This window comes from Dama dama, chromosome X (assembly GCF_033118175.1).
Source record: "Dama dama isolate Ldn47 chromosome X, ASM3311817v1, whole genome shotgun sequence".
Lineage (NCBI taxonomy): Eukaryota > Metazoa > Chordata > Mammalia > Artiodactyla > Cervidae > Dama > Dama dama.
Genome location: NC_083714.1, coordinates 37,260,957 through 37,285,540, shown reverse-complemented (window position 1 = coordinate 37,285,540; position 24,584 = coordinate 37,260,957). Strand labels below are relative to the sequence as shown.

At 46.0% G+C, this 24,584-nt stretch overlaps 1 long non-coding RNA gene and 1 pseudogene across 1 annotated transcript; one reads left to right on the top strand and one right to left on the bottom strand.

The window, feature by feature from the left end:
• Window positions 1-241: 241 nt before the first annotated feature.
• LOC133053126 (uncharacterized) lies at window positions 242-8,288 on the bottom strand. The gene is made up of 5 exons (XR_009692091.1): window positions 8,165-8,288; window positions 4,944-5,071; window positions 4,224-4,329; window positions 3,196-3,295; window positions 242-437 (listed from the first exon to the last, which is right to left on the bottom strand). It is a non-coding gene; the product is annotated as an uncharacterized LOC133053126 (long non-coding RNA).
• Window positions 8,289-8,546: 258 nt separating this feature from the next.
• LOC133053125 (exosome complex component MTR3-like) lies at window positions 8,547-18,210 on the top strand (annotated as a pseudogene).
• The last annotated feature ends 6,374 nt before the right edge of the window (window positions 18,211-24,584 follow it).

Here is a 24,584-nt window from a genome sequence, read left to right as displayed (position 1 = left end):
TGATTCTAAAGTCCTGGCCAAAGCCAGACCTGTGCGGAGAACTTCCTCAAGAGGAACTTGTGGAAACAGCACCTGAAGGACAAGTAAAAAGTATGAGTGACTGCTTATCCTCTAGGAGCTTTTTACCCATACATATGTCCTCAGGACGACTTCTCTGTGATCAATAGGATCAATGGGGATGAGGATTAAAGCTACAAACCTTGTTTAGAGATGGTTTAAGTCGCTCTGCTGACATCGGCAGTCTGTTGGCAAGCGGAGCTGAACTTCATCTCTCACCTTCCCTTTCTCAAGTACTCTGAAGGAGCAGAGATCTGATCTCCAATTGGCAGAGGTCCGATTTTTGTGTCTTGTCGTGCACAGGACCTGCTAGAATACTTGGGAGGAGGCAATGACTCAGATCCAGCAGAATTTTAGGTATGGAATTTTAGTGTGTAGCTCTGTCAAAAAGAGTGGACAGAATAAGCCAAATCTGTGCATTCGTGGACAATTTGAATGGTCTCTTCATCCCTCTGGATTTGAATTTGCCCTCCCAGTCCACTATGCTGACTCCAGCATGAACCCAAAATGAGTTACTGAGTGGTGCCAGCCAGGCCACCTCACAGTTTTTATTAGGGTTGGCTTTCTGAGCTTCCTTCGCTTCTCCTTATTCATGTGCAAGCCTACTGTACTACTTCTTATCAGCTTTGGAAAAGAGCAGCAGTGGACCCACTTCAGTGAATCCTAAGGAGATTCACTGGTGTACCAGCCTCCCCCATCAGTCAGAAAAACCACCTTCCAGAATGCTGAAAGTCCTGTTTTAGATTTTCCTCTAGTAGGCTGTCAGTGTACTGAGCTACAGGATATAAGTGAAAGTGAAATTGCTCAGTCATGTCCGACTCTTTTCGATCCCATGGATTGTAGCCCACTAGGCTCCTCAGTCCATGGAATTTTCCAGGCAAGAATTCTGGAGTGGATTGCCATTTCCCTTCTACAGAGGATCTTCCTGACCCAGGGATTGAACCCGGGTCGCCTGCATTGTAGGCAGATGCTTTACTATCTGAGCCACAGGAACCAAGCACCTGTGCATCTCCTCCAGACCCCGGAGCTGATGTGTACTGAAAAGGCTAAGAGGGTAGATCTTGTTCTGTCATGTTTCTATTACCAAATACTAATAATAATAATTATGAGGGTGGAATGAAACTTCAGAGTGGATGGGTGTGTTTATGGTATAGATTATGGAGATGCTTTACGGATGTATACTTATCTCCAGACTCATTCGATTGTATACATTACATGTATACATCTTTTTGTATGTCAGTCATTGCTTATACCTCAATGAAGGGGTTTAAAAAAATAATTAAACAAAAGACCCTTCCATGATCACAAATGAGTGTCACCTCCCTCCAAGTGTTTTTAGATTTTAGAAATGAGAGGGAAGAATATTTTTCCTTGGGGAAATGGGTAATGCCATTTACATCATCTGTATTATGGTTTTGCCTTGGTTTCTCTATGTATACATAGTATTTGCATTAGTGGTGTATAAGGTTAACCTTTAGTCTGTAGGACTTTGAATTTCATAAAATCTCAGCAGTTCTACAGAAGTCGTCAACTTCATTCGGAGGACTTCGGCTCAAGGAGTGGCCCTGTGACATCAGCGAGTTATCATTTGACCAGAAATTGACTTTGGGGTATTGTGCCTTTGGGAATGGCTTGGACTTTGGGTTGTTTTCATTTTGTATAATATGTGCTTTTGTGCTTCCTCAAGAAATCTTAAAAAATATTGTACCCATGGGGGCATGTCAAAGTGTGTGTGTGCTGTATTTGTATTCCACAGGATGGAAGTAACTGTCTAAGGCTCACTGGTCTCTCTAGCAGGCCTCTTTTGTCTGACACCTTCCCACAGCCTTCTATTTTCTATGTCACAGAGTTTCCTGGCCTTAACTACTTGGTTTGGTACACTTTTCATCTTATCCTTGTTGAGCCAGTAATACTTTTGTTATTGTTTGGGACTAGACCGGCAAGAATGAGTGAGAGACTGCAAAGGTACACTGGTAACCTTTCACTGCAGAGAAGATAAAAAGACATACTGTTGGGACTTGCCCAGCAGTCCAGTGGTTAAGACTGCATGCTTCCAATATAGGGGGGAGGGGGTTCAGTCCCTGGTGGGGGAAATAGATCCCACATGCTGCATGGCGTGGCCAAAACAAAAAAAAAAAAAAAGAAAGACATACTGCTGAGTTTCCCTGAGCTAACCTCATTTCTGTGTCTTTAAAATTTATTCGTTGCTTAAGATTCTCGTATTTTGTTAAATACATGTGTTCTTCCAATAAAATTCATATCCTCCAGAATATCTCATTTGTATGTTTTTATTATTCACAATGAACACCAGCATGATCAAGGAAGCTGCGGCTCTGTCATGTGCATTGTCACCTGAACTGGGGCGGAGCTCTAAGCTCTGGAGTCTGATGCATTAAGAACAGGAGTGAGTGGCAAGGCGATGGGGTCTCCAGGCCATGCTAAAAGTTCCCCTCTTTGTTAAGCTCGCCCCTTTGTCTAGGGAAGTATTCCCCTTAAAGCTAATCACTCAGGCGTGTCTGACTCTGTGCGACCCCATGAACTGTAGCCCGCCAGGCTCCTCTGTCCATGGGATTCTCCAGGCAAGAATACTGGAGTGGGTTGTCATGCCCTTCTCCAGGGGATCTTCCCACGCCAGGGGTCGATCCCTGGCCTCCTACATTACAGGCAGATTCTTTACCATCCGAGCCACCTGGGGACCCCGATCCCCTAAAGGTAGCAGGTAATCTAATACTTCCCTATGAGAAGGGATCCTTCTAGCCACTTCATGAAGGCCATGAATGCATATTTGGGGATCATGGAGAAACCTTCTGATACTCCCAAGGGCAAGGAGAGGTAGGGTGACCAGCATGGTTTTATAGAAGCTTAGTTCAGAAGCCAGTAGGACCAAACTAGAAGCAGCAAGCACACAGTTAATTCCTGCTGAGCCTGCATTACAATCTCGGTCCCTTGTGCCTGAGACATCTTTTATTACACCACACCACTAGGTCTTCTAAAGACTTTGTAATAGCAGAATTACATTAGCTAGTGGGTAGAATTTTTTGGCATTGTTTATTCTTTAAACATATCAATACACTTTCCAGTTCTAACTGGAATTAGACATGCAATTAACTAAAATTGCATGTCTTACGTATAACTTACCATGGTTTAAACATTTCAGGAGGGACTTCCCCGGTGGTCCAGTGGCTGAGACTCCATGCTTCCAATGCAGGGGGCCCAAGCTCAATACCTGGTTGGGAAACTAGATTCCACATGCCACAACTAAGAACCAGTGCAGGCAAATTTATTAATATTGAAAAACTAGAAAAAAAAAAAAAAAAAAAAACCATTTCCCAGCAAATAGCCTTACTGTGGTCAGTAACCACCTGCCCACCCCACAGGAAAGGAGAGTAGGACTGGCAGCCCGATATGCCTGTAGATCTTCAGGGTGGCTGGGTGCCTTGCTCTTGCTGGCATTTCATAAAGATCTTGGGCTGAAGGTGGCAGCAATTTTGTTCTTATCGTTCAGTCTAAAGGGCCCCAAGCTTCGATGTCTCATTTCCTGCCCGAGAGGTTCATCAGGATGCAGAGCTCAGATTACATCACTTTTTCTCTAATTGCAGCTTGAACTTTATATCCCTTTGGTTATCCTCTCCTGCTACAGAATGAGTCTCACATAAGACTGGAAGCCATCTCCCACTGGCCCTATTTCAGGTCAGTGGGTGTGATTTTACCTGAGGCATTTGCATTTAGACTGCCAAACACCGTGAAATCCCACTACCATTCTGATCTTCTTTGACACGCCAAGCCTTTGCGGAAAAGCTTTCCATGGAGGCAGGCCTAGGGTAGGGGTGGGCGGGGCCGGGATCCCTACTGTCCCCTGCGCAGTCCGCACCCTCAAGAGCAGATGGTTGCTAGTGTGCAGGCACAATATGGAGGCAGAGCGAGGGCTGTGGGGGCCAGAGAAGAGGGTTAGGTGAGGGTCGGGGCTAATGGCGAAAAGGAGGCGGGATCAGAAATGAGGGGCGGGGCCAAGGTTTCCCCAGGCAGGCGGTGGATGAAGAGCAGGGACCAGGGGCCAGGGCAGGAGCCCAGGACTCTGCGTCTTGCAGGATGAGGGCGAGGCCCGCTGCACTTGGGGCAGAGGATACAGCCAGGTGCCCACCCTCCCTGCGGAGCCTGCCACTCACTTGTCCTTCTGAGTTCCTTGGCTTGCATGAGGTTCTGTGAACACATTTTCCTGCTTCTTCATGCATCTCTCAGACAGATTATTAGCACCTATGCTGCAGATGTTGCCTGCAACATGAATGGGAAAGCCCCAAACACTAGCCAGCATAATCCCAAGCAGCGTGATCAAAGAGTGCACTGTGACCAGAAAATGTAAGGAAGGTTGAATGCTAAGAAAGCTCTTAATTTTCTATACCAAAAGACGAAAAGAAAATAATCATCTGGTCATCTGCATCAGTTTTGAAAAGATAAAAATGAAGGGTTATCTGATGTTACCAGAGGCATTTGCCTTTAGTCTATTACCAATACCAGAAAATCAAATTACAACTCAGATCATTAAATTACTTTCTCTGACATCATCATCACATATATGACATAATTCACTGTTTACTTGGGGCAATGACACTCCAATTTCTTTCACAAATCATGTGTTTTTATGAGACAGTGCTACAGGTCAACCTCTCTGGATACCCACAACAGATCAACCTGAAGAGGAGGTGACTCTTGATCCAAATGAAAATATGTCATTTACTAATCTGTTTGGAGTTGGGATTTTAGTTGAACTCTTACTTAATATATTGCATATATATTGGAACATTTAAGGGAATCTTAGATTTATGGATTTTATAAGTTAACTTTTTAGAAAAATCAGCAGATTTAGTATTCATGAAGGTTTTACTCACTGACTGCTTTTTCCCCCTGGCAAATCTGTTTTTCCTCTGTCTTTTGCCTCTTGATCAATGAAAGTGCTTTTCTTCATATTGCTTAGTCCAAGCACCTTGGTATCGTCCTTGACTCCTCTGTTTCTTCCCTGGCCACAGCAATCAGAGCAATAGAAGAAATAAAAGGAATCCAGATAGGAAAAGAAGAAGTCAAACTCTCACTGTTTGCAGATGACATGATTCTCTACATAGAAAACCCTAAAGATTCCACCAGAAAATTACTAGAGCTAATCAATGAATATAGTAAAGTTGCAGGATATAAAATTAACACACAGAAATACCTTGCATTCCTATACACTAACAATGAGAAAACAGAAAAGGAATTTAAGGAGACAATACCATTCACCATTGAAACAAAAAGAATAAATTCTTAGGAATATATCTACCTAAAGAAACAAAAGACCTATATATAGAATACTATAAAACACTGATAACAGAAATCAAAGAGGACAGAAATAGATGGAGAAATATACCGTGTTCATGGATTGGATGAATCAATGAAAATGAGTATATTACCCAAAGCAATCTATAGATTCAATGCAATCCTTATCAAGCTACCAACGGTATTTTTCACAGAACTAGAACAAATCATTTCTCGATTTGTATGGAAATACAAAAAACCTCAAATAGTCAAAGCAATCTTGTGAAAAGAGAATGGAACTGGAGAAATCAACCTGCCTGACATCAGGCTCTACTACAAAGCCACAGTCATCAAGACAGTATGGGACTGGCACAAAGACAGAAATATAGATCAATGGAACAAAATAGAAAGCCCAGAGATAAATCCACATACCTATGGACAGCTTATCTTTGACAAAGGAGGCAAGAATATACAATGGAGAAAAGACAACCTCTTTAACAAGTGGTCCTGGGAAAACTGGTCAACCACTTGTAAAAGAATGAAACCAGAACACTTTCTAACACCATATACAAAAGTAAACTCAAAATGGATGAAAGATCTAAATGTAAGACCAGAAACTATAAAACTCCTAGAGGAGAACATAGGCAAAAGACTCTCCAACATCAATCACAGCAAGATCCTCTATGACCCACCTCCCAGAATATTGGAAATGAAAGCAAAAATAAACAAATGGGACCTAATGAAACTTAAAAGCTTTTGCACAACAAAGGAAACTCTAAGCAAGGTGAAAAGACAGCCTTCAGAATGGGAGAAAATAATAGGAAATAAAGCAACATCTCAAAAATATACAAGCAGCTCCTGCAGCTCAATTCCAGAAAAACAAACGACCCAATCAAAAAATGGGCCAGAGAACTAAACAGACATTTCTCCAAAGAAGACATACAGATGACTAACAAACACATGAAAAGATGCTCAACATCACTCATTATCAGAGAAATGCAAATCAAAACCACAATGAGGTTCCATTTCATGCCAGTCAGGATGGCTGCTATCCAAAAGTCTCCAAGCAATAAATGCTGGAGAGGGTGTGGAGAAAAGGGAACCCTCTTACACTGTTGGTGGGAATGCAAACTAGTACAGCCACTATGGAGAACAGTGTGGAGATTTCTTAAAAAACTGGAAATAGAACTGCCATATGACCCAGCAATCCCACTCCTGGGCATACACACTGAGGAAACTGGAACTGAAAGAGACACGTGGACCCCAATGTTCATCGCAGCACTGTTTATAATAGCCAGGACATGGAAGCAACCTAGATGCCCATCAGCAGACGAATGGATAAGAAAGCTCTGGTACATATACACAATAGACTATGACTCAGCATTAAAAAGAATACATTTGATTCAGTTCTAATGAGGTGGATGAAACTGGAGCCCATTATAAAGAGTGAAGTAAGCCAGAAAGATAAACACCAATCCAGTATACTAAAACATATTTATGGAATTTAGAAAGATGACAATGATAAGTGTACATGCAATAAAGAAAAAGAGACACAGATGTATAGAACAGACTTTTGGACTCTGTGGGAGAAGGCAAGTGGGGGTGACCTAAGAGAATAGCATTGAAACATGTATATTATCAATTGTGAAACAGATCGCCAGTCCAGGTTTGATGCATGAGACAACTGCTCCGGGCTGGTGCACTGGGATGACCCAGAGGGATGGGATGGGGAGCGAGGTGGGAGGGGGGTTCAGGATGGGGAACACATGTAAATCCATGGCTGATTCATATCAATGTATGGCAAAAACCACTACAATATTGTAAAGGAATTAGCCTCCAACTAATGTAAATAAATAAAAAATAATAAGAAAAAATAAATAAGAAAAAAGAAGAGGTGGCAAGAATACACAGAAGAACTGTACAAAAAAAGATTTTCACGACCCACATAATCACAGTGGTGTGATCACTCACACTCACCTAGAGCCAGATATCCTGGAATGTGAGTCAAGTGGGCCTTAGGAAGCATCACTACAAACAAAGCTAGTGGAGGTGATAGGATTTAAGTTGAGCTATATCAAATCCTAATAGATGATGCTGTGTAAGTGCTGCATGCAATATGCCAGTAAATTTGGAAAACTCGGCAGTGGCCACAGGACTGGAAAAGGATATTTTTCATTCCAATCCCGAAGAAAGGCAATGCCAAAGAATGTTCAATCACACAATTGCACTCCTCTCACACGCTAGTAAAGTAATGCTCAAAATTCTCCAAGCCAGGCTTCAGCACTACGTGAACCCTGAACTTTCAGATGTTCAAGCTGGTTTTAGAAAAGGCAGAGGAACCAGAGATCAAATTGCCAACATCTCCTGGATCATCGAAAAAGCAAGAGAGTTTCAGAAAAAACATCTATTTCTGCTTTATTGACTATGCCATAGCCATTGACTGTATCGATCACAATAAACCGTGGACAATTCTGAAGGAGATGGGAATACCAGACCACCTGACCTGCCGCTTGAGAAACCTGTATGCAGGTAAGGAAGCAACAGTTAGAACTGGACATGGAACAACAGACTGGTTCCAAATAGTTAAAGGAGGACGTCAAGGCTGTATATTGTCACCCTGCTTAATTAACATATATGCAGAGTACATCATGAGAAACTCTGGGCTGGAGGAAGCACAAGCTGGAAACAAAATTGCTGGGAGAAATATCAATCACCTCAGATACGCAGATGACACCACCCTTATGGCAGAAAGTGAAGAAGAACTAAAGAGCCTCTTGATGAAAGTGAAAGAGGAGAGTGAAAATGTTGGCTTAAAGCTCACCATTCAGAACACTAAGATCATGGCATCCGGTCCCATCACTTCATGGCAAATAGATGGGGTCAATGGAAACAGTGGCTGACTTTATTTTTCTGGGCTCCAAAATCACTGCAGATGGTGATTGCCGCCATGAAATTAAAAGACGCTTACTCCTTGGAAGGAAAGTTATGACCAACCTAGATAGCATATTAAAAAGCAGAGACATTACGTTGCCAACAAAGGTCCGTCTAGTCAAGGCCATGGTTTTTCCGGTGGTCATGCACGGATGTGAGAGTTGGACTGTGAAAAAGCTGAACGGCCAGCCGCTGTCCCGCGCACCCTCGCGCGGCTGGGCGGGCGGAAGCGCCGCCGCACGGTGGGGCTAACGCGCGGAGACGGCCGGCAGCTGCGCCGCCATGCCCGCGGACCACCGCCGCATCCGTGTGCCCGAGGAGTCGCAGCCGCCGCAGCTGTACGCGGCCGGCGAGGGCGAGGCGTCGGCCCCTCGCGACCCGGCGCGGCTGCGGCCGGTGTACGCGCGCGCCGGGCTGCTGAGCCAGGCCAAGGGTTCGGCCTACTTGGAGGCAGGCGGCCCCAAGGTGCTTTGCGCCGTGTAGGGCCCGCCCCGGGCCGAGGGCGGCGAGAAGGGCGGCTGCCCGGCCGGCGCGGGCGGCGAGGCCTCGGCGGCGCTGAGCGGCCGCCTGCTCTGCGACTTCCGCCGCGCGCGCTTCCCGGACCGCGGGAAGGGTCACCATCGCCGTGCCCCGCCGAGCGGCGGCGAGGAGCGCGAGCGGGCGCTGGCGCTGCAGGAGGCGCTCGAGCCGGCCGTGCGCCTGGGCCGCTACCCGCGCGCGCAGCTCGAGGTGTGGGCGCTGCTGCTGGGGGACGGCGGCTCGGCGCTGGCCGCCCCGCTCACTGCCGCCGCGCTCGCCCTGGCCGCCGCGGGCGTCGAGATGTACGACCTGGTGGTGGGCTGCGGCCTGAGCCGCGCGCCGGGGCCGGCGCCCGCCTGGCTGCTGGACCCCACGCTGCTGGAGGAGGAGCGCGCCGCCGCTGGCCTCACCGTGGCGCTCATGCCGGTGCTCAAGCAGGTGGCCGGGCTGCTGGGCAGCGGGGAGGGCGGCCCGACCGAGAGATGGGCGGAGGCCGTGCCCCTGGGGTTCGAGGGCTGCCAGCGCCTCTACCCCGTTCTCCAGCAGTGCTTGGTGCCGGCTGCCCGCCAGAGGGGTGCCGCCGGGCCCCTCTGAGCCCGAGACCCGAGTAACGACGGACGCCGAGGACCGAGCCGCCGCTGCCGCCACAAGGACCCGCATCGTCGGCCTGCAGACTGCGTGCGCCGAACTGCAGCTGAGAACTGGGAGCACCGGAGAGGGTCTGCCGAGGCGTGCTCAGAATAGACGTGTTGGAGCGATTCTTTCCAACTGCTTCGTTAAAGAAACCTTTCTAATTGAGTTGACTCCCAGCCACGACCCAGTTGAAGGAACCTGCCAGTGCATCTCGAATTCTAAGTTTGAAAGGACTTCCGCTGGACTCATCGGGAAACCTGGAGCTGTTGTCCTGCAAGGGATGGACCCTATGCAGGCCAGCCGGGGACTCTCTCCTGAATAACTGGGCTGCTTTTGAGAGCGGGAACAAGGGGGCTGTGCCTTCCACGTACATCTGAGCCCAATCAAAAACTCTTATAATCGGAAACATTCTTCTGTTGTTTTTTGGTACCGACTTTAATGAGTAAGGCTCTTCCGAGCTGGGGAGTGTGTTCTCAGGGCTTGGGACAAGCATTATCTTTCATGTGTCCTGGTGTCGCCGGTCCACCAGCGAGACAGCACCTGAACTGCCAGGAGTGAGAGTTCCTGGATGCTGGAGATGGAGTCTGGCCATTCTGTAGGGCAGAGGGGTCTCTCTGACCACGAGGGTGGGCTCTGGCCTGTGTGGCTCCTGAGCCCTGCAGGTCTGTGCTCAGGTCTGAATTGGCAAAAGGGCCGCCTGGGGTCCTCCCTGCACCAGCTTGGTGTGACCTGAGCGTGTGTGTCTCAGGGGCCTGCTCAGCTCTAGGAAAGGCTGGCTTGAGGCAGCTGAGAGACCAGAATGAGGCCTGGGGACCACACCAAGAACCCCTGACCGGCAGAGAAACACAGACTTTATTTGCCCCCAGTGACATAATATATAATTCCAAAGCAGATCTGCAATATCTAGAATCACAGCAGCAAGGAACAAGACAGAAACAAGGCACCTACAGCACTGAGGCTGAGCCTGCTGGGCGAGGGGCTGGGAGGCCATGAAGTCAGAAGAAGGCAACTGGAACTGAAGAAGGGTTAGCCCAGCTTCAAAGTGGCCACGTGGAAAAACAGGGCAGAGACCTGTGGGAAGGGGCCAGTTACATCCCATTAGATGGACATTTACAAAACCCTATCAACCCCCAGATGAGAGTCTTCCACATGAGATGGGAGGCAAACCACACACCATATATGCAGTTCTGTGTCACTGAAGAAACCCAAGTTTAAAAATCTATGTTACCTGTGTATTACCATATGTGAAATAGATGACCAGTCCAAGTTCGATGCATGAAACAGGTAAAGTGGTTTGGTATTCTCATCTCTGTAAGTGTTTTCCACAGTTTGCTGTGATCCACACAGTCAAAGGCTTTAGCATAATCAATGAAGCAGAAGTAGATGGTTTTTTTGGAATTCCCTTGCTTTTTGTATGATCCAGTGGATGTTGGCAATTTGATCTCTGGCACTCAAAGCCGGTGCACTGGGACAACCCAGAGGGATGTGATGAGGAGGGAGGTGGGAAGGGGGTTCGGGATGGGGGTCACAGGTACACCTGTGGCTGATTCATGTCAATGTATGGCAAGAACCACCAGAATAATAGAGTAATTAGCCTCCAAGTAAAATAAATTAATTAACAAGAACAACAACAAAATAAAGCTGAGCGCCGAAGAATTGATGCTTTTGAACTGTGGTGTTGGAGAAGACTCTTCAGCGTCCGTTGGACTGCAAGGAGATCCAACCAGTCCATCCTAAACGAGATCAGTCCCGAGTGTTCATGTTGACTGATGTTGAAGCTGAAATTCCAATCCTTTGGCCACCTGATGTGAAGAGCTGACTGATTTGAGAAGACCCTGATGCTGGGAAAGATTGAGGACAGGAGGAGAAGGGGACAACAGAGGATGAGATGGTTGGATGGCATCACTGACTCAGTGGCCATGGGTTTGGGTAGACTCTGGCAGTTGGTGACGAACAGGGAGGCCTGGAGTGCTGCGGTTCATGGGGTCACAAGGAGTCGGACACAACTGAGTGACTGAACTGAACTGAACTGAGGTTATCTATACTATTTTCCCACTGGAAATTCCTTCATATTGTGAACAATGATTCGTCAGAACAAAATGGTTCACTGAGAATCTTAGGGTGTAGACTCAGAGTGGCCTTGGATATCTTCTAGTGCTATAGCCTGACTTGTGTAACCAGTCCTCACCCCAAATTAGTCTTTTCAAGACTTAACTCTAATGTGATTATATTTGAAGATAGAAAGTTTTGGAGATGAATTTAAAAGAGGTCGTGAGGGGCAAGTCTTAATCCAACAGGATTGATGGCCTTAGAAGAAGAGGAAAAGAGAGAGAGAGATCTCTTTCTGCCCACACACACTGAGGAAAGGCCATGTGAGGACATAGGGAGAAGGCAATTATATGCTGCTGCCTTAAACTTGGAGTTAACAGCCTCCAAATCTGTGAGAAATAGATTTCTGTAGTTTAAGCTATGTAGTCTTTGATCTTTGTTTTGACAATCTGAGCTAAGACACCTAATCTAGGGTGTTCTTAGCTGTGATCTGGAAAATGCTGTTGTGCCTGGACTGTTAGTAGGTGTTGGTTCTATGGTCAAACGCCTTTGAGAATGTTGCATACTATTAACATCTATTGATAGTTCACTACTTACATTAGACTCTTCAAGGCTTTCAGAGCCCTAGAGTGAGGAAACCTGGTTACCATTGTTGGAGGAGCACCTTTTAACATCTACATCACAGATTTCTTACATGGGGCCTGTGGAAGCCCTGGGGGATTGCTTTTGTTCTTGTTTCACACCTGTCCAGGTCTTGACTTTGCTAACTCCACACCTACTGAACCAGAATATCTGGGGGCAGAGCGCCCCAGATTATGAATGACTAAAAGCATACAAATTTTTGAGGAGCTGAGTTTGGGAATTACTATTCCAGGACAACACTCTCATGTTATAGGTGAGGAAATTAAGATCCTTGGAGGGAAATTGCTTGCCCAAGCATGAGCACAGAGCAAATATTTGGACCATTTCCCCCTCCATTATAAATAACCCCTGAGGCTTTTGATAGTTCTCCCAGCAATCATGATTCCAGCTTGTGCTTCATCCAGCCCAGCATTTCACATGATGTACTCTGCCTGTAAGTTAAATAAGCAGGGTGACATAATACAGCCTTGCCGTACTCCTTTCCCAATTTTGAACCAGTCCTTTGTTCCATGTCTGTTTCTAACTGTTGCTTCTTGACCTGCATACAGGTTTCTCAGAAAACAGGTAAAGTGGTTTGGTATTCTCATCTCTGTAAGTGTTTTCCACAGTTTGCTGTGATCCACACAGTCAAAGGCTTTAGCATAATCAATGAAGCAGAAGTAGATGGTTTTTTTGGAATTCCCTTGCTTTTTGTATGATCCAGTGGATGTTGGCAATTTGATCTCTGGTTTCTCTGCCTTTTCTAAATCCAGCTTGAACATCTGGAAATTCTCGGTTCACATACTGCTGAAGCCTAGCTTGAAGGATTTTAAGTATAATCTTGCTATCATGTGAAATGAGTGCAGTTGTATGGTAATTTGAACGTTCTTTGGCATTCCCGTTTGTTGGGAGTGCTGGATGTCAATTATATCACAATAAAACCCAGGGGGCATAAGGACCAAGGTATCTGGCAGGTGAATTTTTGTGTCTTAATTGAAAATTCCCTAGAGAAAGATGACTTCAGAAATGAATACTAAGTCATAAGAAAAGTAGATGGTTGAAGGAAACTATTGCCTAGATGCTAATGCCCTTTCCCTTGAGATGGTACCTATGGAACCCAGGGAGGGGAGAAAGAAATAAAAAGAACTCAGGGACCAATCAGGTGGCTTGTTTCAATCCTGCCTCTCAGAACGTAGCCTCTAATTCAGCTTGAAATGGGAAACAGAATCTCACAAGCAACACAGTTATGGAGACTGACAAAGCGACCCAGAGTGGACTTCCTTCCTTCAAATAGACTCCATGGGGAACTGGAGCTTTGGTACCAGCAGCTGCCCCTTGCACCCATCCGCCTCCTCGGCGAGTGCAGACGAATTTGGGTAAGTCTCTCCTGGTTCTTGAATCTCCCATATTGATTGAGATTCTGAGTTTTATTTGGTGGTGGAGCAGATTACCTGCCCCCTCCTAGTAGGAAAGATACTAGGGGGAGCCCAGGTGAAACATCCGGGGGATACCCACACATGGTCTAGACACTAGTGGGGCTTGGTTGAAAGATACCGAGGAATTCCCACCCAGTCAAAAGATGCTAGGTGGGGGGCTGGCTGAAAGATGCCAGGAGAATTGCCCACCCAGTGGAAAGGTACTGGGTAGCGGGGCTCGATTGGGGAAAAATCGAGGAATACCCAGGACTTGGCTGAAAGATGCCAAATTCGCTCCATTGAAGGGGACTGAGTGGTCTTGGCTGAGTGGTTAAGAGGCTGATCTGACACTTTTCCTCAATTTGACTGCCTTTATAGAATTTGTCAGGATAAAAGTGAGGAAAATACATGAGAGCTTTGCTCTGAAGAAAAGGGACCAGACTCCTCCTGGCCGGTTTTGGTTTTCTCAGTGACTGAGAAATTTATGGGAGTGGTGGAGACCTAGTCCACCACTGGCCATTCAACGACCTGAGCAGCCATGGTAGTCTTAGATTGCTGGAGGTAGAATCTGACACACGTGGGACGAGCTGAAATGACTCTGGGGTAACTCCTGAAAGAGTTAGGCTCACAAGCAGCACATGGGCCCACTACACAAGTTCACTAGTGATCTCTCAACAGAAATAAAAGGGTGTCAGAAAGTTAGCCTCTGACTAACTCTCTAGCCAGGTTCATGTACACTACATATGGAGCTCATACTTGCAAGTACTTAATTAATTGGAGAAATTATACTAAAAGAGAGCTCAAACTAAAATGGCCAAATTTGGGTTCTTTTGATATTCTAAAATTGATATTTTTACATGCACAATTAGAAAAGGCAGGCTATGCTTTGACTGGTATCAAGAAGCTTCTAAAAAAAGAAATGATAAAGTAACTTCTTCCCAGAAAATCAACAAATTATTGCTTGAAACGATCAGAACGAAAAAGGCTGCTAGCACTGACTTTGCCAGCTTGCAGGTCTAATTGAACTAGGAAGTCACGTTTGGCATTTATGCCATTTGACTCTTCATTTGGGGGCATCCCTTTACCATTGTTTTGGGGCACTCTTGCCACTTGGCTTTTGATTTCAGGGCATCTCTTTGCCTTTTGTTTCGTTTGGCATGTGACTCCTGGCTGGTGAAGTTCTAGTTTGGTTTGGTTTGTTGGTTTGGTTTGAGTGCACAGACATCTGGTACAAACTGTTTGAGCTAATATGTGAATTAAGGTTCCACACCTGACCTGGGAACCCTTTGGGAAAATATTTTTAAATGATTGGTCAATCTATAGCTATGATCCAATGACAAGAAAAATGGCCTGAAACTATTAGGTCTTTATTGACATAGGATAGGAAAATGAACTGAAGTTCCCTTATGTCCAGGACTTCCTCCTATAATCAACAGCCTGTGGCTGATTAAACCAAGACCCCTACTTCCCCAGAGGGACAGTCCCTTCTGGGACCAATCTGCCCTTGTTATCAGGGCCAAGTTGAGCACTATCTGCTCTAAATTTCGACTATAAAACTATGGTCACAAAAAAAGAATACAATTTTTGACAATGTGGTCACAATATTCTCCAGAGGAAGCTTGAAGAAAAAATTATCTCTTTAAGAATTCTTGCCCCAAGGAAATAACTCCTCCTATACCTTTAGACCTACTTTTCAATTCCAGTCCCCTATAAAGAGAAGGATATCTTTTTTGGGTGTTAGTTCTAAAAGGTCTTTTTGGTCTTCATATAACCATTCAACTTCAGCTTCTTCAGCATTACTGGTTGGGGCATAGGCTTGGATTACTGTGATATTGAATGGTTTGCCTTGGAAACAAACAGAGATCATTCTGTCATTTTCGAGATTCCATCCAAGTACTGCATTTCGGACTCTTTTGTTGACCATGATGGCTACTCCATTTCTTCGAAGGGATTCCTGCCCACAGTAGGAGATATAATGGTCATCTGAGTTAAATTCACCCATTCCAGTCCATTTTAGTTCGTCGATTCCTAGAATGTCAACATTCACTCTTGCCATCTCCTGTTTGACCACTTCCAATTTGCCTTGATTTGTGGACCTAACATTCCAGGTTCCTATGCAATATTGCTCTTTACAGCATTGGACCTTGCTTCTATCACCAGTCCCATCCACACCTGGGTGTTGTTTTTGCTTTGGCTCCATCCCTTCATTCTTTCTGGAGTTATTTCTCCACTGATCTCCATTAGCATATTGGGCACCTACCGACCTGGGGAGTTCTTCTTTCAGTATGCTATCAATTTGCCCTTTCCTACTGTTCATGGGGTTCTCAAGGCAAGAATTCTGAAGTGGTTTGCCATTCCCTTCTCCAGTGGACCACATTCTGTCAGACCTCTCCACCATGACCCGTCTGTCTTGGGTCGCCCCACACGGCATGGCTTAGTTTCACTGAGTTAGACAAGACTGTGGTCCTGTGATCAGATTGGCCAGTTTCCTGTGATTGTGGTTTTAATGTGTCTGCCCTTTGATGCCCTCTTGCAACACCTACCGTCTTACTTGGGTTTCTCTTACCTTGGACGTGGGGTATCTCTTCACGGCTATTCCAGCAAAGCGCAGCCACTGCTCCTTACCTTGGAGGAGGGGTATCTTCTCACAGCCGTCCCTCCTGACTTTGAATGTGGAGTAGTTCCTCTCGGCCCTCCTGCGCCCGCGCAGCAGCCACTCCTTGGAAGTGGGGTAGCTCCTCTCGGCTGCTGCCCCTGGCCTCGGGTGTGGGGTAGCTTCTCTCGGCCGCCGCCACTGGCTTCGAGCGTGGGGTAGCTCCTCTCAGCCGCCATACCTCACCTCTCATCATAGGGGACTGGAATGCAAAAGTAGGAAGTCAAGAAACACCTGGAGTAACAGGCAAATTTGGCCTTGGAGTTTGGAATGAAGCAGGGCAAAAGCTAATAGAGTTCTGCCAAGAGAACGCACTGGTCATAGCAAACACCCTCTTCCAACAACACAAGAGGAGACTCTACACATGGACATCACCAGATGGTCGACACTGAAATCAGATTGATTATATTCTTTGCAGCCAAAGATGGAGGCTCTATACTGATGACTGATGGTACTGTGCAAATCCAGTCCATGGCCTGCTTCTTGAACATACCATTTAACCATGATAATCAGTTATTAACCATGGCAAGCCACCCTTTTCAGAGACGATCATTTGGATGTCCTTTTAAAATGGCTAAAGGAGGAGCTGTGAAGCCTTGTGTGCCAAGTACGCCATAACAATTGCTTAGCACCTGGAATGGTGAAATATTGATTCTAGGTAGATTGGTCAGTTGACTGCAAAGAAGGTTCCAACAATTCCTTCCATTGCTAGATGTGCAGCCCTTGGCACTGGGACTATGCCAGTCTTTCCATCAAGAAGTGGAGTCAATTTCTCTAGCCTCTTGAATCTGAGCTGGTCTGTGACTTGGCCGTGACCTACAGAATGTGGTGCTGGTGGTGGTGTGGATACTGCAGGAGTTCTGAGCCTAGTCAAGGAGGCTCTTGGAACCTTGAAACCTCCATATCTGGAAGCCTGGAAGCTTAAATCTCCTGGAGAACTCTGAAATATATAGACTCCTGAGCCACTCTGCAAGCAGAGCTCCTGAGCATTAGTGCAGGAAGGTATGTCTACCCCACCCACAACTCCATCCCCACCCCAAAAGCTAACCTGGAAAATACTGACATGTTATCTGCATGTGACACAAAAGACCGATAGCCCTTGATCCTATCCTCTCCAAGGCTGGCAGTGGGGACAGCAACTGGGAGTTTTCCAGGAGGGTAGAGCAAAGACCCTGAGTGCTATATGGGCATATATTAATGTAAACCATCCACAAGCTGTCCTCAGGACAGCAGGGCACAGAGGAAGGAGCATCTGGGCTCTCTCCAATACACATTTTGCAGGCTGTCCACTGTTTTCTAAATTCTTGCTCCCAGTCAAAATTGTCTTGCCAGTTCACTCTCACCAGAACAGAACTTAGTTTTGTGTGCATGAGTAGACAGAACTGAGAGGAAAGAAAGAGTCCACCCTGTGGGTGGCTCAGGCCCTGCTCTCCCATCCCACATGGGGCAGTTCCATGCATCTTGGCCTATGAGATCCCCTCTGCTCTATCGTGTGGGCTTGTGATTGGCGTCACATACCACTGAAGCCTTGTGGTCTGCTGATAAAGGTGCTCTCCTCGACTAAACTCTAGCTAGTCTCCTCTGAGCCCTCTTCTCACTTAAGCCTCGAACTTGGTCAATGAAGATGTGAACAAATACTAAAATAGTTTGTAACAGCTCAGGGTCTCCTCCCAAGGATGACCTTAGTCCCCTTCAACATGCCTGTGTTAGAAAACTCGAGGGTGCCAAAATAATTTACTGTTTCTTCCAGGCAACAGCAGAACATGGGGTCCCTTTCTCCCAGGTTCTGTGGAAGGGGAGGACCTAAATGTTGACAGGCACCAGTTAATAAACCCAGATGGGTTTCACAGTGACGCCCTTCAAAGAACTTTCCACTTTTTGTAATTTTTCACTTCCCTGACTCTATTGAACCTTCACTTACACCCTTCCTTGTTCCTTCATTTTCCTTTTAAAAACACCCAGTCACTTCTTGTACAAATCAAAGTTGAAGCTGGAATATTCTCTGTGTTGCAATAGTATGTTACTGATTAAAATCTGTCCTGACCACTTTAGTGTCTGGCTTTGTTTATCTTTGATACTACCGCCAGCCGCAACAAGTATCCAAATATTCTAGATGCTACTGTGTTGTTCAGATGCCGAGTCCCAAAGGAAAAAGAGTGAGGAAAAACGACTGCACTTGCTGCATGAGTGGGATGAGATTTAACCTTGTTTTGCTTCTCACCCAAGACAACTATTTCTTTTGATGTCGCTTTGAAGTTGTTTTGCAGTAAGTAAAAAAAAAAAAAAATTATAGATCTGAAAAAGCATGTTCTCCACCAATACTTTTACAGACCAAATGCCAGTCTAAGATGACAGAACTGATCCTAAATATGATGAATTGCTGAAGACACTAGAAGGTTAAGTTAACCCTCCGGAACTCACCTTGTGTCCTGGCTACTCAGGAATTCAGGAAAAGAGCAGCGACAAGAAAGGTAGTAAGGGAAGAATTTTGGAGGACGAAGGCTTCCTCATAATCACGTTTTCTAAAATAAGACTGCGCACTGTCATCACAGATTTTCAGTCTTGAAGGCACCTCTCTGTGACTCTGCTTAAGGATGGTGGAAGGGTCCAGGGCTTCTGCTCAGGGACACGGGCTGATTGATTCTGCGTGGTCCTCAGCACAAGCAGTGGTTTATCTTGGCGTACCCCACGGCGCACGCGCCCCCACGCCACACGGCGCACACCTTGCAGTGGAGCGGAGAGAACGTCCCTTAACAGGGTCTGCTGCATTAGTATCTGCTTTCCTGGTGAAATGGGGAACAGGCAGGCCACCTCTTAGTGCAAGGCCAGGTGAGCATTTCAATTGCCAGCCCAGACAGAATGGCGGTGGCTTTGAATTTGTCCTTTTCAAGATGTGGGATATCTGATGATTAGGGGAGCAAGGAAAGGGAGGGGTTTTTTGTTTGTTTGTTTTTTTCATGCAGATGGCCTTTTCTTCCTCAGGGGGATAGACAGAGTTTATGGTAGACAGATTACCTTATTGGTAATTCCAGACATGTTGATTAAGATTCCGTTTCTGGGAGAAATTGAAACAACAGTCGGATCATGTATTAAATCTAGTTTTGGGTTCATGAGCTTTTGGGCTTCCCTGATAGCTCGATTGGTAAGGAATCTGCCTGCAATGCAGGAGAACCTGGTTTGATTCTTGGGTGGGAAAGATCCCCTGGAGAAGGGATAGACTACCCACTCCAGTATTCTTCGGCTTCTCTTGTGGCTCAACTGGTAAAGGATCTGCCTGCAAGTCGGGAGACCTGGCTTTGATCCTGGGTTGGGAAGATGCCCTGGAGAAGGGAAAGACAACCTACTCCAGTATTCTGGCCTGTGGTTTTCTTTTTATCATCAGCTACCCTTTACCCCCCCCCCCCCCCCATTTCACCCCAGTTCACAAAAGAGGAAATGAGTAGCTGATGATCATTTAGAGGAGGAAATGTTTAACTTCGGGCTTCCCAGGTGATTCTTATGGTAGAGAATGTGCCTGCCAATGTAGGAGACACAAGAGATGTGGGTTCAATACCTGGGTTGGGAAGATCCCCTGGAGTAGGAAATGGCAACCCACTCCAGTATTGTTGCCTGGGAAATCCCACGGACAGAGAAGTCCGGCTGGCTACCGTGCATGGGGTAGCGAAGAGTCAGCCACGTCTGAGCACCTGAGCACAGCTCATCTCCCTAGAACCAGAGACTGGGGAGAGTGGCATGGTATCTGTCTTACCCTCTTCTGGGTTCCCACTGTGTACAGGTATGACAGTGAATCAGTGCTCAGTAAATGTGTCTTTTACACTTGATTGACAAGGCACAGTTTAAAACACCTGTGAAGAAATATGTTGCCCATCAAATTGGCAAAGACTTCAAAAGATAGGACCAGTGTTGCCAATGACAAGATCACAGCAGCATTCTCTCACACTTCCAGAGAGACTAGAGTTGTCTTTCTGGAAAGCAACTTGGCAATAGGTGTCCAAACCTATTGGTTGGCTTGCCTTTGAGCCAGCAATTCCTCTCTGGTCGTTGATCCCCTAAACTTAAGGGCTTATCAATGGTATTAAAGAGAGAGCAGAACTTGCCACACCAGAATATTGATCATTTGGGGCTGGTTATTTCTGAGATGCTACAGACAGAGGAGAAGCTCTGAAAACCAAGTAGAAGTTACTCTTCGATAAGATACATTTACACTTCTAAGGGAAATCTCCATTTGTAAGGGTGTCTCCTGCTCCCAGAAAGCAGGGGTGGGGGATGGATGACTTTATCTCCTGAAACTCTTTATCAGTGGAGAAAGACTTAAGTTTGCATTGCAACTTTACCCTTGTTTACTATTTCTTTCCTGGTTCCCTGCCTTAACCACCCCCCACCCCCAACACCTCCTTTTGTTTTTAGCTGGAGATGGTACTTAATGTGGTAGTTTGGGCCATTTGGGCGAGTTACTCAGGTTTCCTAGGTCTCTCCTGTGTATACAGGAGGTGTGGATGTTGTTAAACTTGTTTTTCTCCTGTGTATTTGTCTTTTATTATGGAGGGGAGCGGGGAGTCTCAGTCAAGAATCTAGAAGGGCAGAGGGAACTTTCTTTTTCCTCTCTACTGTATGCATAGAAATTGAACCTCTGTGAAGTATACTGCCCATGTGTTTTGCAATAATTAAATATTAGAAAGTAATGCCATAGAAGAATAAATAACACCTTGGAAAGATCTTTACAAGATTTTATTTCAATGTATAAACCACATACTATGTGGATAAATGTTACATTTACATTTTATTATGTTTAAATAGATGGGAAAAATAATGTAAGCAAAATGCCGTTAAGCTCTGAATGGTTATCTGACATACAAGGTGTCAGATGGTTTTTATTTTCTACTATTGGTCTCTCTATATTTTCCAAATGTCCCCCACTTTTATAATGAGGCAATTAGAATTAAATAGAGCATCGTTGCCCCCTGGTGGTTTCTTCAGTAATGGTCCTTAGTCTGAGGAAGGAATATTGTAGCCACTCAGACAGAAGAGCAGATACCACTGCAGGCTTTATTCCCAAGGCAGAACTTTCAAAATTCCCAAATCTTTTGCTAGGACAAGTGGTTGTGTCCTAGAGGAGCCGTGCTGTGAAACTCACAACAGAGTTGCATATTGTCCTCATACTGACCATGTGGGGACTAGATGCTCTCAGCTGCCATGAGACAGACACAGCAGGAGCAGGGAGAGAGAACTAGGTTCTGGGATCAGCGGGGCACTGGAAGCAGGGCCTTTGCCATCAGAAGGCTAAAGAGGGCAGGCCATTGGAGTTGGGGTGGCGGCCTTGGGGTTGGAGGGGTGGGGACCCATGAAAGTGGGAGTCCAGGGCAGAATGGATTTGGTGACTGTCTGTGGGGGATCAAAAAGAGAGTGGGCACGAAGAGCACTCGGGGTGAGTGAGGGGTGGTAGTGTGGCCTGCAGGGGGACCAAAGGGAGCAGAATACGGGCAAGGTTAAGAGATCTGGGCTGGGCCTGTGACCCCTGAATCTAGCCAGACAGCCTCTTGTGGCCCACGACCTTCCTTGTCATGATGTCAGGGCACCCTCCCTCCCTTTCTTAGGGGTTCAGCTTTTACTAGGATCCCCAGAGGGAGAGGAAAAATTCCAAAAACAATGGTTTTCAAACTTTCTGTGAGTCATGATTTCAGGGATCCCTTTCAACCCAACTCCTACTACACAGTTTCATGTGAAGGGCCTGGAACACCCCATAGCATTGATATACCGTTCCACAAACTGCTTCTATTATTTGCTGTTTTGCCATGACTGGAACCATGAGGAGTTTTTATTTTGTTTGGCTGAATGTGATTCTGACTGACCCGTTTCTCTCCAACCTCCGGGCCCATGGATGTGTGTCTATTTTTGTTTTTAGGCTCACTGCTGCTCATATCTGCCTGTTGGAGAACTTCTGTGGTCACTGCAGCTCACCTGATGGAAGGCTTTTGTCACCGAAGTAGGGAGGGCATCTGGTTTGGCACCTCCAGGAAGCCACCCTGATTGCAGGATTTCCAGGCTTCTCCTACATGTAAATCAACAATAAACACGACATGACAATTAAGAAGGAAAAAAACACTCTTGAGTGAGAGATAGCAGAAACAAATGGCAAAACCATATCTCCAAAGACCTCAGATATTGGAAATATCTGCTTTCGTTTGAATAAGAAATGTATTCTTCCACTCATTTTGTAGACCTAGAAAGTAAAGTTGATCTCTTCGGTATATATTTTTTGACTTAGTTTTAAAAAATACTGATTTATTTCTTTGCCTGCACTGGGTCTTAGTTATAGCACAGAGGATCTTTGACCTTTTTTGTGGCATCTGGGTCTTTGTTATGGCATGTGGGATCTAGTTCCCTCGCCAGGAATGGAACCTGGGCCCCCTGCATTATGAGCTTGGAGTCTTGGCCCCTGGAGCACCAGGGATGTCCTTCTTTGGTATATTTAAAGAAACTAGAAGAACTGGAAACACAAACAAGGAATAGAGGGCTACCCCGAATGACCAGGTTTCTTCTTTCTCTCCTCTCGCTGACCAATTCAGTCCAAAAGCTATTAGCGGGGGCCAAGCAATGTAGGTGTTTGTGTTGGAGGAGCTTTTGTGATCCTATATTATGTGGTGTCAGCTGAGGCCAGGGTGAGAAGAGCATCCACGTGGGGGATAGTGTCAGGGGCCTGATATGGGCTGTTAAGGGTCCAGGTGAGTCCAGGAGAGCAATTCCAGGGGCAGGGGGTGCTTAGTAGCAGTTGGCCCAGCTTTTTAGAACCTGAGAGGATGTTGAGGATATTCATACAGGGAGGTCTGGCACGATGTTTCAGGATCTGATGACAGTAAGGACGACAGCTACATGGGATGGGAAGTAACTTGTAGGTTGAATTGTGTCCTACAAAAATTCAGATGTCAAAGTCTGCTATAGACTTAGGGATTGTGTCTCCCCAAAGTTCATATGTGAAATCCTAGCCCCACAATGTTGTGGTCTGTGGAAGGAGGGTCTTTGGGAGGTGATTAGGTCATGAGGATGGAGCCTTCATCAATGAGATGAGTGCCCTTAATTCTAAAAGAGACCCCAGAGAGCTCCCTTCCCCCTACTGCCATGTGGGAAAGATGGCCATCTATGAACTAGAAAGGGGGTCCTCATAAGACATTGAATCTGCCCCTGCCTTGATCCTGGACTTCTCAGCTTCCTGGGACTTGATCCTGGACTTCTCAACTTCCCAGAAGTTGAGAAATCAACTTCTGCTGTTTATAAGCTACCCAGTCTATGGAATCCTGTTATAGCAGCTGGACTGGACGGAACCGATAAAATTCTAATTCCTAGTACCTCAGAATGTGAACATAGTTGGAGATAAAGTCTTCACAGAGGTAATCAATTTAGGATGAGATGATGAAGAGTGGGCCCTAATCCAGTATGACTGGTGTCTTAATGAAAACGGTAAATTTGGACATATAGAGATACATACAGAGGGAGAAGATGGCCAAGGAGGGAGCCAAGGAACACATTCTCCCTCCCAACTTGTCGAAGGAACCAGCGTTGCCAATACCTTGATTTGGGGCTTTGAGTCTCCAGAACTGTGAGATAGCAAATTTCTGTTATTGAAATCACCCAGTTTATGGTACATGGTTAAAGTCGCCCTAGGAAACAAGTGCAGTAACCCAGCTCAGGGGTTTGGAGCCTGAGCTCCATAAGAGAGAGTCAACACAGTTGAGGGTGAGGGGTGAGCAGGGTAGTGGTGAGGATGATCTGGTGTGGGTGTTAGAGCCTAAACTGGGTAAGAAAGATGTCGAGGCAGGACCCAGCCAGTCCATGTTGAGCTGATAAGAAACCAAGCAATGTGGTAATCATTATAATGTGTTTCAAAACATCACATTGCACAGCTTAAAACATGCAATTCTTATATGTCAATGAGATCTCAAAAACTGCTTAAATATCATATGAATGAGCATGGTGCAATATGCTATAGAACTAGACGAAAGGGAAACCTATCTGTACCTGAAAAGTCTGTACCGGGATTGGCAAAACATATCCTGGTTCCTGCCTCATTTTCCTAGAGTCAAAGGAGACTTGGGCCTTTACGTGCTCTACAGATACACCTGTCACTAACTCTGGAATATGTTTGGGAAAAGATAGTAACCAAGCATAGTGAAGAAGGCTTTCAGTAGCAAATGGTGGGGGGTTGGATCTTGGCAAAAAATGTGAGAGTCTGAAAGAGATGATGACAGTCTGTGTGGGAGCAGCTTTGGCCAGAGTGTCTGAGCTTGGGTGAAGTGAGATGGGCATCCACAGGGAAGGGTGAAATCAGCCTGGACTGTCAGAGCGCACGTGGGGTGAGCTGAGGGTGGCAAAGGCAGCACTTAAAATCTTTTCAAAATGTGTTGGAACCTCACACTGAGAACTAT